The sequence below is a fragment of the Bos javanicus genome, chromosome 16 (genome assembly GCF_032452875.1).
Source record: "Bos javanicus breed banteng chromosome 16, ARS-OSU_banteng_1.0, whole genome shotgun sequence".
Lineage (NCBI taxonomy): Eukaryota > Metazoa > Chordata > Mammalia > Artiodactyla > Bovidae > Bos > Bos javanicus.
In genome coordinates this window covers 12,514,268-12,531,049 of record NC_083883.1, presented here as the reverse complement: position 1 = coordinate 12,531,049, position 16,782 = coordinate 12,514,268, and positions in this window count along the sequence as shown.

The window sequence follows — 16,782 nt, the reverse complement described above, 5'->3', positions numbered from 1 at the left end:
AAACAACATTCAAATAATTTGGCACAAGGGACATTTTCATTCAGTAAGACCTCTGACAAGGATCTCTGTAACTTGATTTCTTTCTCTTGTAGTCAAAGTTGGCAGGAAAACATGTAAGGAGAGGAGAACCATGAGCATGAAATAAAAAGACATGGGTGGAAGAATTTGACAATTTATGTGAAATATTAATATGTTGAATTATAGAAATGTAAAAGAAGTATATAGAGCAAAAGATCTGGAGAATCTCAAACATCTTGCTTAAAGTACCCTAGTAAGGCTAAAAGAATAGTAAACAAAATGAACACTTTTCTGTGTTGAGACCCACTGATTAAGCACCTTTCCAGAGAGACTATATTCAAAACTATGTTTATTTACTTCCATTAAAATTGCTTAAAAATAAGCAACACACCATTAAAACTGGGTCACTAAGTAAAAACTTTTAACATTTACAAAACAATGATTTATTAAAATACTTCATTTTTCTATAATGCATGCCTGATTTTTCTGTCAGTCACTGTAGGTTTGATGTATCAACAATAGATTTCATAGATGAATTCTGCCTTGGGGTGGCTAAGTGTAGGCATCTCTTTAATAATTTTAATCCCTAGGTGATGTTTCCACAAATGAACACAATGATTATGTTTTACATTCTATTTATGACACTGCATGCTTCAGATGATCAGATCTCAATCTTCTGAATCTTATTATGCCAGAAAGAAAGAAGATGCTCAGAAAACCTGATAGGAGGGTTTTGCAAGGATACAGGAAATAACTTAAAGGGAATCCCACAGACCAAATGTGGACCATAATGAATTGTAAGTCACAGAAAAAATTAACATCCAGGAGTGAGAGCTGATAATAAATAAATGGATAAGTAGATACATGAGTGAAGCAATGAGCACCAACTAGTAAACAAGGAAAGGGTGCCATGGTTGTAAAGTTACCATTTCACAATTTTGGGAAAGGTGAGTTTAGGCATGAAATGTCAATGGATGCTAGGTTTAGGAGGAAACTTTGGATGAGAAGCATTATTTTGCATGGTCAAGGTATCCTTTCACACATTGCTTATTAAATATGCATGGAATTCTAGAGGGGTGGGATGGGAGGGAGGGAGGGAGACTCAAGAGGGAGGGGATATATGTACATACACAACTGATCCATACAACTGTGATCCATACAATCACAAATGTGATGCAGCTGTAAGAATCACGTGCAACTGATTAATGTTATACAGCGGAAACTAACACAAAATTGTAAAGCAACTATACTACAATAAAAACATGCAAGGAAAACATAGTAAAAATATGGTAGAGAAATTAGAATTTGCCTTGACCAGGTGATCACTGAGGAAGGCTTTCTTGTCTCTCCTTGCTATTCTTTGGAAGTCTACATTCAAATGGGTGTATCTTTCCTTTTCTCCTTTGCCTTTCACTTTGCTTCTTTACTCAGCTATTTGTAAGGCCTCCTCAGACAACCATTTTGCTTTTTTGCATTTCTTTTTTGGGGGATGGTCTTGAAAAGGAAGAAAGCCTTCCTCAGTGATCAATGCAAAGAAATAGAGGAAAATAATAGAATGGCAAAGACTAGAGATCTCGTTGAGAAAATTAGAGATACCAAGGGAACATTTCATGCAAAGATGGGCACAACAAAGGACAGAAATGGTATGGACCTAACAAAAGCAGAAGATATTAAGAAGAGGTGGCAAGAATACACAGAAGAACTATACAAAAAAGATCTTCATGACCTAGATAACTACGATGGTGTGATCACTCACCTACAGCCAGACATCCTCGAATGCAAAGTCAAGTGGGCCTTAGGAAGAAGCATCACAACGAACAAAGCTAGTGGAGGTGATGGAATTCCAGCTGAGCTATTTCAAATCCTAAAAGATGATGCTATGAAAGTGCTACACTCAATATGCCAGCGAATCTGGAAAACTCAGCAGTGGCCACGGGACTGGAAAAGGTCAGTTTTCATTCCAATCCAAAAAAAGGCAATGCCAAAGAATGTTAAACTACCGCACAATTGCACTCATCTCACACGCTAGTAAATTAATGCTAAAAATTCTCCAAGCCAGGCTTCAACAGTACGTGAACTTTGAAATTCCAGATGTTCAAGATGGATTTAGAAAAGGCAGAGGAAGAAGAGATCAAACTGCTAACATCCGTTGGATCATTGAAAAAGCAAGCGAGTTCCAGAAAAACATCTACTTCTACTTTATTGACTATGCCAAAACCTTTGATTGTGTGGATCACAGCAAACAGTGGAAAATTCTTAAAAAAGATGGGAATACGAGACCACTTGACCTGCCTCCTGAGAAATGTATATGCAGGTCAAGAAGCAACAGTTAGAACTGGACATGGAACAATAGACTGGTTCCAAATTGGGAAAGGAGTACATCAAGGCTGTATATTGTCACCCTGCTTATTTAACTTATATGCAGAGTATATCATGTGAAATGCCAGGCTGGATGATGCACACAATGGAATAAAGATTTTTGGGAGAAATATCAACAACCTCAGATATGCAGATGACACCACCCTTATGGCAGAAAGTGAAGAAGAACTAAAAAGGCTCTTGATGAAAGTGAAAGAGGAGACTGAAAGTTTGCTTAAAGCTCAACATTCAGAAAACTAAGATCATGGCATCTGGCCCCATCACTTCATGGCACATAGATGGGGAAGCAATGGAAACAGTCACAGATTTGTTTTTTGGGGCTCTAAAATCACTGCAGATGGTGACTGCAGCCATGAAATTAAAAGATGCTTCCTCCTTGGAAGAAAAGCTATGACAAATCTAGACAGCATATTAAAAAGCTGAGATATTACTGTGCCAACAAAGGTCCATCTAGTCAAAGCTATGGTTTTTCCAGTGATCATGTATGGATGTGAGAGTTGGACCATTAAGAAAATTGAGCTCCGAAGAACAGATGCTTTTGAACTGTGGTGTTGGAGAAAACTCTTGAGAGTCCCTTGGACAGCAAGGAGATCCAACCAGTCCATCCTAAAGGAAATCAGTCCTGAATAGTCATTGGAAGGACTGAAGCTGAAGCTGAAACTCCAATACTTTGGCCACCTGATGTGAAGAACTGACTCATTGGAAAAGACACTGATGCTGGGAAAGATTGAAAGCAGGAGGAGAAGGGGACAACAGAGGATGAGATGGTGGGATCGCATCACCAACTCAGTGGACATGAGTTTGAGCAAGCTCCAGGAGTTGGTGATGGACAGGGAGACATGGCATGCTGCAGTTCATGGGGCCACAAAGAATTGGACACGACTCAACAACTGAATTGAATTGAACTGACCAGGTGATCAAAAGTATCACCGCCAAAAGGGATGAGTGGACATGATATGCCTCAGAATGTGGTACCTTGAAAGGGCCTCAGCTTCACTTAGCAGGACTCCTGAGAGGATGACCACCTGGACATGGTCATGAAGAAATACTTGACAAACCCCAAATGAGGCACATTCTATTCAAAAGAAGGACTTGTATCCTTCAAATAGGTCATTGTCATGAAAGGCTGAAGAACTCTTCCAGATTGAAGAAGATGAAAGAGTCATGACATATAAACTGATATCTGGTAATGTATTGCATCAATATTAAATTTATTTACATTGACACCTGTATTGTGATTATGTAAGTATATCGATTACTTCTTAATCAATATACAGTAACTACTGGAACAATGAGGCATACAACTTACTCTCAAATGGCAGGAAAATGCTGTGCAGGGAAGGGGGTGAACAAGCAAATGTTAAAGCATTTAAGTGTTAACAGTATATTAACAATATTAAATTATATCAAGATCATGTAAATTTGGGTAGAGGATCTTTGGTTTTTCTTAGTACATTCCCTACACCTTTCCTATTAAACTTGAAATGACTTCCAGATAAAACCTTTAAGATAGTTTCTACCTGGGCTTCCCTGGTGGCTCAAATGGTAAAGAATCTGCCTGCAATGTGGGAGACCTGGGTTTGATCCTTGGGTTGGGAAGACCCCCTGGAGAAGGGAACGGCAACCCACTCTAGTATTTTTGCCTGGAGAACTCAATGGACAAAAGAGCCTGGTGGGTTACAGCCCATGGGGTCACGAAGAGTTGGACACAATGGAGCAACAGACATTTTCTATAAACTTGAAATGACTTTCAGATAAAAATTTTAAAAGAACAAGTCTTCATTTAAAGTCAAATTATGTAACTTTCAATAGGTGAAGTGTATGGTATGTGAATTGTATCCTAAGGAGGCTATCATTAAATGTCAGTGATAAAGTCTAGTTGATGGACATAAAAGGTGTTTACTGTAAAGTTGGAATTTTCCTGGTGGTCCAGTGGTTAAGACTCCATGCTTACAATGCAGGGGGTGTGGGTTTGATCTCTGGTAAGGGAACTAAGATCCCACATGCCTCATGCTGCAGCCCAAAATTGGGCTTCCCAGGAGGTCAAGAATACACCTGCCAATTCAGGAGACATAAGAGACTCGGGTTTGATCCCTGGGTGGGGAAGATCCCCTAGAGGAAGGAAATGGCAACCCACTCCACTATTCTCGCCTAGAGAATCCCATGGACAGAGAAGACTGGTGGGCTATGGTCGACAGGGTCACAAAGAGTCAGACATGACTGAAGCAACTTAGCATGCATGCACTGTAAAATTATTTCAAGTTTGCTTGAAACAATTTGAAAACTTTTAAAATAAAATGATCTTAATAAAAAACTGAAATATATCGAAAGGAGATTAATATAGCAAAAAGTTAAACATTTAAAAATGCACACTTTCAGTATGTTAGCTTCTCTAAGCACCGTGTACAACTGGTATTAATATAACCTAAGTCCTGGACCACACCAGTATTCATGTATGATTTCAGCAAAAATAATTTTGGTATGTGCATCCTCGTTGTTTTACACTCTCTAGGATTATTTCAAGACTGTATACAAATTTGAGGTTCACAAGCTTCAAGGATGGACATGAATTTGAGTATTTTGGTATTCAGTTCAGTTCAGTCGCTCAGTCCTGTCCGACTTTGCGACCCCATGAATTACAGCACGCCAGGCCTCCCTGTCCATCAACAACTCCCGGAGTTCACTCAGACTCATGTCCATCGGGCTGGTGATGCCATCCAGCCATCTCATCCTCTGTCGTCCCCTTCTCCTCCTGCCCCCAATCCCTCCCAGCATCAGGGTCTTTTCCAATGAGTCAACTCTTCTCATGAGGTGGCCAAAGTACTGGAGTTTAAGCTTCAGCATCATTCCCTCCAAAGAAATCCCAGGGCTGATCTCCTTCAGAATGGACTGGTTGGATCTCCTTGCAGTCCAAGGGACTCTCAAGAGTCTTCTCCAACACCACAGTTCAAAAGTATCAATTCATTGGCGCTCAGCTTTCTTCACAGTCCAACACTCACATCCATACATGACCACTGAAAAAACCATAGCCTTGACTAGACGGACCTTTGTTGGCAAAGTAATATCTCTTCTTTTCAATATACTATCTAGGTTGGTCATAACTTTCCTTCCAAGGAGTAAGTGTCTTTTAATTTCATGGCTGCAATCACCATCTGCAGTGATTTTGGAACCCCAAAAATAAAGTCTGACACTTTGTCCACTGTTTTCCCATCTATTTCCCATGAAGTGGCAAGACCAGATGCCATGATCTTAGTTTTCTGTATGTTGAGCTTTAAGCAAACTTTTTCACTCTCTTCTTTCACTTTCACCAAGAGGCTTTTTAGTTCTTCACCTTCTGCCGTAAGGGTGGTGTCATCTGCATATCTGAGGTTATTGGCATTTCTCCCGGCAATTTTGATTCCAGCTTGTGCTTCTTCCAGCCCAGCGTTTCTCATCATGTACTCTGCATATAAGTTAAATAAGCAGGGTGACAATATACAGCCTTGACGTACTCCTTTTCCTATTTGGAAGCAGTCTGTTGTTCCATGTCCAGTTCTAACTGTTGCTTCCTGACCTGCATACAGGTTTCTCAAGATGCAGGTCAGGTGGTCTGGTATTCCCATCTTTTTCAGAATCTCCCACAGTTTATTGTGATCCACACAGTCAAAGGCTTTGGCATAATCAATAAAGCAGAAATATATGTTTTTCTGGAACTCTCTTGCTTTTTCAATGATCCAGCGGATGTTGGCAATTAGATCTCTGGTTCCTCTGCCTTTTCTAAAACCAGCTTGAACATCTGGAAGTTCACAGTTTGCGTACTGCTGAAGCCTGGCTTGGAGAATTTTGAGCATTACTTTACTAGAGTGTGAGATGAGTGCAATTGTGTGGTAGTTTGAGCATTCTTTGGCATTGCCTTTCTTCGGGATTGGAATGAAGACTGACCTTTTCCAGTCCTGTGGCCACTGCTGAATTTTCCAAATTTGCTGGCATATTGAGTGTAGCACTTTTACAGCATCATCTTTCAGGATTTGAAATAGCTCAACCAGAATTCCATACCTGCAGCTTTTGATCCTTAATAATAGTACTTAATGACAGGCTATCTAGAACTTTCTCCATACAGTTCAGACACCTTACTTGACATTTCTTTTCAAGTTCAAAGACCTTGTTCTTTGAACTTGACATTTACTTGACATTTCTTGACATTTACTTGACATTTCTTTTCAAGTTCAAAGACAGTTCAAAGAACTCTTTGCAAGCTCACAAAAAGAATGTGGCCACAACTAGCCCTCTCTGTTCTCCTGATTATATTTTATCCTACATATAAATTAGATCTGGACATTGAGGCATTTGTAAGTACTGGAAACAAAAAACACTCTTTTGCAAACTCCTGAAGCCATCAGCTTCTATAACACTTACTGACATCCTGAAATGGAGCACAGAGTCAAGGACTGAGACAGAGAGCCCCATCTGTAGTGGGAGAAAACAGCAAAGTTACACGGCAAAGATGTAGACATAACGGGAGCCCAAGAGGACCAGTCAGTAAAGCTGTCTGTCTGGTACTTGAAAAAGTGAAGGTGAATGTGTTAGTTCCTCCATCATGTCTGACTCTTTGTGACCCCACGGACTGTAGCCTGCCAGGCACCTCTGTCCATGGGATACTCTGGGCAAGAATACTGGAGTGGGTAGCCATTCATTTCTCCAGTGGATCTTCCTGACCCAGGGATTGAACTCAGGTCTCCTGCATTGCAAGCAGATTCTTTACCATTTGAGCCACCAGGGAAGCTTGTCTAGTACATGCACCAATACAAAATCACTCTTCCTCTGCTTCTCCTCTTTTCTTATTCGGATTCTTTACCATTCCCTTCAATTCTGTGAGCTCTCCATACCCTCCAAGCTTCTCCTCTGTCTTCAGTTAATTAAAATTGATTTGGGTTGCTTACAATCAGAGAATGCTAGTGGAAACTTTCTTGAAGTTCAATATAAATATGCTTACTATATATGCTGTTGTATTCTTTTATTTCCTTAGATTTCCAAAAACAAGAGTAAGAAATGATTATTTTCAGAACTGAGTGCCTCTCTGTGTTGGTTGTTTTTTTAACTTATAAATTCAAAATTGATTTTCACACACTTCAGGTTTACATAGAATCAGCAGTTCAACAGTAAATTTAATGAGCATCTGACATATTCACGATAATGGTACCTAACACTCTTATTTTCCTACCATCATTTTTATTATTTACCTTTAAAACTAATAAAAGTATAAAGTTATCTCTCTCATTTGTTTAGCTGCTTGTGATCTGCCTTCTCCATAACACGTGAGCCTGGTGATAGGAGAGGCATTGTCTCTTTTGTTCATCTTATTCTTAGCGTCTAGGACAGTGTCAGCACATGGGAGTCTTAGTAAGTTATTCATTCAATTGCCTAAACTCACTTGGTAGATTCAGCATACAGTGTTATTTATTTATTTACTTATTCTGTACACTGGTTGCAGTAATTTTATTTATTTATTTTTATTTGTGAGGCTTGTGGGATCTTTTTCTCGGATCAGGGATCAAACCTGGGCCATACGCAGTGGAAGTGCAGGGTCCTAACCACTGAACAACCAGGGAATTTCCAACATACAATTTTTAAAACTGTGGCTTTTAAGCAAAGTTACCGACTATTATTGATACAATTTCAAAATGTTCATTTTCTAACTCAACTGTAAGAGTTAGAAAACTTTATTCTTACTATCACATAGTGTTCAGGGAGGGGGGGGAGAAACATCTTCATTGTAGTTATCATAATTACTAATGGATTGTGGGCTCTAAACCCCACAAAGGTTAAGGAGATAAGCCAATTAAGAATGGATATGAAGAGAAGCACAAAACAGGTAATGAGGTTATACAACTTTATTCAGAGGGCAAAAAAAAAAAAAAAAAAAAAAATGTGGAAACGAAAACTCTAAAGTTGAGTATATTTGCTTTACCAAGATGTTGGTTTTGGTTTTTCCAGTGACAGCCCTGTGATAAAACTAGAAGACAAAGTGAGGCTAAGACATCTGTGATAGATTTCAAAATGGCTACAAATTCTTTCTTGCCTATGTGCAAATCCCTAGGCACTATGACTCTATAGCTGTTCCTGCTAAGAAAGATGGTCTACATCCTCATATTTTGAACCTGGGTTTAGTTGTGCAATTTGTTTTAGCCTGAGGAACCTGGTGGGCTACAGTCCAAGGGGCTGCAAAGAGTTGGACATGACTGAGCATGCACACACCAAGCCATGAGACATCAACATACTTGATGTAAGTAGATCCAAGAGAAATGTGAGTGGATTAGGATTTTTCCTGTCTTGCGTTGTTAGAATCTGAATACCACATGCCTGTGATAGCCTCCTGGACAATAATAGCACATTGCAAATTGCAGGCAGCAGAGAGAGTGGTTGAATCAGCTAAGCCCCACCCTCACCAAGGGAGTTTCTGGAGAAGCTTTAAATAGGACTTTACCCAATCCAACAATGGCCAGTATGTGAGTGATACCTTTGTAAACCACTCAGCCTTGACCAAGCCAGCCCAGACCAAGAGAACTATCCAAACAACTCACAGAATCATGAGAAATAATAAATGTTTAATGATTTAACCATTATGTTTTGCTGTGGTTTGTTAGACAATAAAGCTACTATTCTTCTGAAATAGTTCTTAACAATAAGAGGGCTAAAAACATCACCAGTACTGAGGCAGCGAAAAAACCTTAAAACTTGAAATTATAAATAAAACAACTGGAAACCTATAGTAATAAAGTGGAGTTTATAAGATGACTCTTTTAGTTTTAAATTCTAAGGCTTCAGTTTCTTTAAGGAACTAATCAAAGTGTCCCTTTTAAAAAATGGTTAATTACATTTTTGTGAAAATAAATATTGCACAGTAGACTGATATTATTGATAAATTTGCTAAGCTGATCACTGGCATCTATTTCAAACTGATATTGTTTATTGATAACAGGCTGGATTTGTTTTCTCAAATAACCAAGAAATCAGATTCTTCTGTTGGAAATAGTTCTAAAAGAGTGGCATTATTAGGCAGAGGACTAACTTTTTTCTATTTTCCTGCCCTATTTGGCACACCAAAAGATAAATTTAAAGTAATTTTCCAATGTTTCAGTACAGAATATTAGTGTTACATGTAAAATGTAAGCTGATACAATCCACTAATAATACTTTCTGGACTTTTCAGTCAGAGAACATCTTTCCCTCATTTGTAGCTCAGAAGAGATTTTATCATATGCTCTCTTATTGTAGCCTAGGAGACCTCAGATAAGCTATTTCCCAATTGATAACTTTAGAAATTCTGATGACTTTCACCTGAGAAAGGCAATAAAGAAATGTATCAGGATGTTCAAATTAAAGTTTTGACTTAGAGAGATGATACAATAGCTGTAACATCCCCAAACCTAATCACCACCTGCAAACTGTGTAAAAGCTCTACTAAGAAATTTTTCCTGGAGCCCTGAACTGCCTTGTCCAGTAAAAGAATATTTAATGCCCTGCAGAGAGAAGATATATATTGGAAATGATCACGTGTAGAGAAAGTCAGTTGCCATGTGGGACTCAGGGTGAGGATGAGGGGTAACAGAGGAGGAGGGTATAGGGAAGGTGCTATTTCCCCTACCTCAAGCACAGAGAAGGGGTTTCTCTGGACTCCAGCGAGGATTAGAATGTTCCTTGTTGTTGTGGTTGTTGAGTTGAAAGAAACAAACAAAATGAGAGTAGTCAGTTAAGTTTTATTTGAGGAGAAAGGGAGACTATAGCCTGGGAGACCGCATTTCAGATAGTTCTGAGAAACTGCTCCAGGAGGCAGGGGAAGGAGCTAGGATATATAGAAGTTTTGCAACAAAGGGCAGGTAGTCTGAATGTCAAAAGATGACTGTTAATTAAAGAAAACCAGATATCTCAGCTTAATAATTTTAGTACTTTTCTATATATGAGAAGATTCATATGGACTCATTGAAATGATTCTTTTGAAATGTGCCTCAGCTTTCTGGGGCCAGTAGCTTGTATTTTCACATCTTGAGTTTCCTCAGGGGCCACCATAGGGAGTGGCTGCTAGATGGCAGATATTCTTTTCAGCCCTGAGTTTCCTCAGGGCTTATCAGCTCATGTTGGGGGGCCGTGATCATTGATGACTGTGACATCCTTTGTTTACTGATGTGGCAGGAAATATTCCATTTCTCACAGGTCTTAGAGAATTCACACTGCCTCCCACCTTGGGAGCCAACACAGATGGTGCCTGAGCCACAGCCATGTAGGCAGTCCCTCTGGACAAGATGTAGCCTTGAGGAAGAGGGAGCTGGTGTGACCTCAGGAAACAATAACCTGGAGGTGAGCTCCTTGGTGTTCCTAGGAGCAGAGGAAGGCTACCAGGAACCAAGACAGGCACCAAGGCCACTAGGTGACCCACAGAGGACTCATTCAGCACCAAGCTCCGTGGGCCTGCATGACACAGCCATGACAACCGAAGTCCGCTTCACACCCATGTCAGGTCCCAGGGTCAGTTCCCCAAGTTACTCATTCTTATAGGAATTGCCTGGGTCCTTACTCTCTGAGCTCCAGCATTGGAGGAGGAATCAGCATTGGAAGAGGAGAGGACTAAGGGGAGGAAACGAAAAAACAGAGTAGCTGCAAACCACTGCACCGCCCCCCACCCCACTGGGTGCTCCCAATAAGCAAGAAAGGGGTTGGGAATGTGACATGAAGCCAAGTTGAGTTTTGATGCACTGTACATTTAAATATCAGAATTAAGATGGTTTATGACTTAAATCACTGTAGTCTCATAATGTAAGAGGGAGCAAAAGAGAGGGAGCAAAAAAGCCCAAAAGAGAAGGGCTTGCTGAAAATTTTATCTGGAGAAAAATGAAAACAGTACACAAGAAAAACTGCAAGTTGACAACATCACAAGTCCAGCCTGTTGAATGTACTGGTTATGCTAATAATGTTTGGTTTATAAGTGCTGTTGTATATATATTTTGTAGAAATTTATATGTGAGGAGCTTCTAGCAGACTGTGGATAAGTACAGTCTTTCTCCCTATTCAACACTTATTATGGGCTTTCAGTTCAGTCACTCAGTCGTGTCTGACTCTTTGCAACTCCATGGACTGCAGCACGCCAGGCCTCCAGGTCCATCATCAACTCCCGGAGTCCACCCAAACCCATGTCCATCGAGTTGGTGATGCCATCCCACCATCTTATCCTCTGTCATCCCCTTCTCCCCCCACTTTCAATCTTTCCCAGCATCAGGGTCTTTTCCAATGAGTCAGTTCTTCACATTAGGTGGCCAAAGTATTGGAGTTTCAGCTTCAGCATCAGTCCTTCCAATGAATATTCAGGACTGATCTCCTTTAGGATTGACTTGGGTCCCCCCCCACCCCAATTCATATGGAGTCCTTTACTCCGATTCATAAGAATGTAAGTGGAATTGGAGACAGAGATTTTAAAGGGCCATTAAGTTAAAATGAGGTCATTTGAATGGGTCTTAATCCAATATGAATGGTGTCTTAATAAAGAGAGGATACTAGGACATAGACAGCATACACACAGGGAAAACCACGTGAAGACACAGGGGAAATACAGCCATGTACAAGCCAAGGAGAAAGGACACAGAAGAAGCCAATCTTGCTGACACCTTGATCTTTAACTTCTGGCCTCCAGAACTGTGAAAATAAACTTGTTCTTAAGCCCCAGGAAACTAAAACAACACTCTACACAGACAGGGAGAGAAGAGGAATTTAGTGGCTGAATACAATTGTTCTAGTATTCATCACTGCTGTAACAATATTTAAGGCTTTCTGGAACTTTCATCAACTTTTCATCATCACTCTGATTTTTTGAGTGGGAATCATTTATATTATAATCATGTATAGATATAGGGTGGGGCTTCTTGGGAGTCAAAATCAATACATCTTCCCAGGGCCAGATCGGAAATTTCAGTCCTGCCTGCTTTCAGAGGAACTAGGTTTGATATCATACAAAATCAGGATTGTATTTTAAATTCACAGTCTATTTTCCTCTTGTTTCTAGTACCTTGGGAAATGGTTCAAAACAATTTGTGGATTGGAAGCAAGTTCAACCATTGCAGAAAACATTAAAGGACGTGTCTTGTCAATGTGGAGAAAGGGTTTTTAAATGCACTTGGACAGGTTATATAGCTATTGTTAAAAGATATAGCTCACTGAAACTAAAATCATTGTTTTATAGGCATTAGCCAACATTTAATGGACTGTCTTTAATAAACTCATTTACCAGGCCAGTTAACTCATTAACTTAGGAATGCTTTTTGTCCATTGAATTGTTCAGGAAATTCTACAGAAATTTCACTAATTGTATACTATAGATATTGAAGTTCTCATAGAGGTTATAAAGTCATTTGTAAAAACCTACCTTAAACTATTTTAAGCTAATTCATTTTTTTCATTATGGTTTATTATAGGATATTGAATACAGTTCCCTATGCTATACAGTAGGACCTTGTTGTTTGTCTATTTTATATGCAGTACTTTGCATCTGCTAATCCCAAGCTCCCAATCCATCACTCTTCTACTCTTCTTCCCCCTTGGCAACCTGAAGTCTGTCATCTATATGTGAGTCTGTTTCTGTTTCATAGATAGGCTCATTTGTGTTCTATTTTAGGTTCCACACATAAGTGGTATCATATGGTGTTTGTCTTCTCTTTCTGACTTACTTCACTTAGTATGATCATCTCTAGGTCCATCCCTGTAGCTGCAAATGGAATTATTTCTTTTTTTTTTTGTGACTGAGTAATACTCCATTGTATATCTACTAATATATACCACATCATCTTTATCCACTAACTATTGTGGACATTTAGATTGCTTCCACATCATGGCTGTTGTAAACAGTGATGCTCTGAAGACAGGGATGTATATATCTTTTTGATTTATTGTTGTGTTTGGATATATGCCCAGGAGTGGGATCGTAGAATCATATGATGGCTCTAATTTTAGTTTTTGAAGAAACTCCCTATTGTTTTCCATAGTTGCTGAACCAATTTACATTTCCACCAATAATGCAGAAGTATTCTTTTTTCTCCACATCCTCTCCAGCATTTATTCATAGACTTTTTAAATGATGGCCATTCTGACTGGTATGAGGTGGCACCTCACTGAAGTTTTAATTTGCATTTCTCTAATAACTAGCCGAATCTGCCTGCAATGCAGGAAACCCAGGGGTTCTGATCCTTGGGTTAGGAAGATCCTCTGGAGAAGGAAATGGCAACCCACTCCAGTATCCTTGCCTGGAAAATCTCATGGACTGAGGATGGAGGAGCCTGCTGGGCTGCAGTCCATTGGGTCACAAAGAGTCGGGCACAACTGAGTGGCTAACACTTAATAACTAGCCATGTTGAGCATCTTTTCATGTTAGGCTAATTTTAATTCCACTTCCACAATGTGGTGTTGGAGAAGACTCTTGAGAGTCCCTTGGACTGCAAGGAGATCCAAACAGTCCATCCTAAAGGAGATCAGTCCTGGGTGTTCATTGGAAGGACTGATGTTGAAGTTGAAACTCCAATACTTTGGCCACCTGATGCAGAGAGCTGACTCATTTGAAAAGACCCTGATGCTGGGAAAGATTGAGGGCAGGAGGAGAAGGGGACGACAGAGGATGAGATGGTTGGATGGCGTCACCGACACAACGGACATGGGTTTGGGAGGACTCCGGGAGTTGGTGATGGACAGGAAGGCCTGGCATGCTGCAGTTCACTGGGTTGCAAAGAGCTGGACACAACTGAGCGGCTGAACTGAACTGAACTGAACTGAATGTAGTTTAACCAAGGACTTACACAAATACTTAAGCAGATCCACAGCCATATATTTTTTATGGTGGGGGAAGGGATATACATGATACTTGTTGGCATCCTTGTTGACACTTGCATGCAAAAATGCAAAGCCAGTAAATAGTCAAGTAAAACTCTTAAATTTTCACACAGAATGGCAACTGTTTCAGTCAAAAGGCATCCACTTGGAGATGGAAATAGAAAATCACCATTATTATCCATATTATAACATTCATATACTCAATATGAGTATAATGATCTCAATGTTTGAAAGCCAATCACTTTGCTTATTTAAAGGAGAATGACAACTTGAAAAGTTGTCTATTCTTTTAATTAATTTACAAAAGAAACACCATTGTGACATAGGTCAGAGTCAGAATTATTTATAAAGTTTTTTTCTCCTAAATAGCAAAAAAAAAAAAAAAAGCTTAATTGTACTCCTTAATACCTGGAAAATCTGAGTTAGTACTATCAAAGTTAATAAATTAGACTGATTATATTATTTGCAGCCAAAGATGGAGAAGCTCTATACAGTCAGCAAAAACAAGACTGGGAGCTGACTATGGCTCAGATCATGAACTCCTTATTGCCAAATTCAGACTTAAATTGAAGAAAGTGGGGAAAACCACTAGGCCATTCAGGTATGACCTAAATCAAATCCCTTATGATTATACAGTGGAAGTGAGAAATAGATTTAAAGGCCTAGATCTGATAGATAGAGTGCCTGATGAAATATGAATGGAGGTTCATGACATTGTACAGGAGACAGGGATCAAGACCATCCTGAAGAAAAAGAAATGCAAAAAAGCAAAATGGTTGTCTGAGGAGGCCTAACAAATAGCTGTGAAAAGAAAAGAAGCAAAAAGCAAAGGAGAAAAGGAAAGATATACCCATTTGAACCAAAGAATAGCAAGGAGAGATAAGAAAGCCTTCCTCAGTGATAAGTGCAAAGAAATAGAGGAAAACAATAGAATAGGAAAGAATAGAGATCTCTTCAGGAAATTAGAAATACCAAGGGAACATTTCGTGCAAGTTCAGTTCAGTTCAGTCACTCAGTTGTGTCCGACTCTTTGCGACCCCATGAACCGCAGCACGCCAGGCCTCCCTGTCCATCATCAACTCCTGGAGTTTACCCAAACTCATATCCATTGGGTCGGTGATGCCATCCAACCATCTCATCCTCTGTTGTCCCCTTCTCCTCCTGCCTTCAATCTTTCCCAAAATCAGGGTCTTTTCAAATGAGTCAGCTGGTCACATCAGGTGGCCCAAGTATTGGAGTTTCAGCTTCAACATCAGTCCTTCCAATGAATATTCAGGACTGATTTCCTTTAGGATGGACTGGTTGGATCTCTCTGCAGTCCAAGGGACTCTCAAGAGTCTTTTCCAACACCACAGTTCAAAAGCATCAATTCTTCAGTGCTCAGCTTTCTTTATAGTCCAACTCTCACATCCATACATGACTACTGGAAAAACCATAGCTTTGACTAGATGGACCTTTGTTGATAAAGTAATGTCTCTGCTTTTCAATATGCTGTCTAGGTTGGTCATAACTTTCCTTCCAAGGAGTAAGCGTCTTTTAATTTCATGGCTGCAATTACCATGCAAAGATGGGCTCAATAAAGGACAGAAACAGTATGGACATAACAGAAGCAGAAGATACTAAGAAGAGGTGGCAAGAATACACAGAAGAACTATACAAAACAGATCTTCATGACCCAGATAATCACAATGGTGTGATCATTGACCTAGAGACAGACATCCTGGAATGTGAAGTCAGTGGCCCTTAGGAAGTATCACTATGAACGAAGCTAGTGGAGGTGATGGAATTCCAGTTGAGCTATTTCAAATCCTAAAAGATGATGCTGTCACAGCGCTGCACTCAATATGCCAGCAAATTTGGAAAACTCAGCAGTGGCCACAGGACTGGAAAAGTTCAGTTTTCATTCCAATCACACAACATACATATATATAAATATATTAGTCACTCAATCTTGTCTGATCCCATCGACTGTAGTCTGCAGGCTCCTCTCTTCATGGAATTTTCCAGGAAAGATTACTGGAGTGGGTAGGATTCCCTGCTATATCTTGTATTTTATGCACTTTTGCAAGTTAGTTAAAAACTAGTCATTTTTTTGTCACTGTCAAGCATTGAGAATATATAAAAATGACAGACCCCTGTCTCCTGAGTAAAAATAAGACATATAAGAACCAACCAAGTTGTAGATATGGTTGCTTTTATCTCATCAAGCAATAATTATGTTTTAATCAACACATAAAAGATCATATTGAAAACTATATCCTTTACTGCTTTGGCAATTGGAGAAAGAAAAAGATTCCAATATGAAATCTTGCAGTGAGACTCAACTAATGTGTGGGCTTCAGTCCTGATCTACATTACACTTAGTCATGAGATAGATATGTAAATATACAGATATAATTTAAATTAAAAACTTGCAAAATAAAGATGATCTGGCCCACTATAGGAGAACATTAGTCCTTGAGTGGCTTTATGATGATAATGAGTCTAGAGGAGTTTATTTTGTGAGAGACAGAAACCATGGCTGGAAAATATCACCTTTGC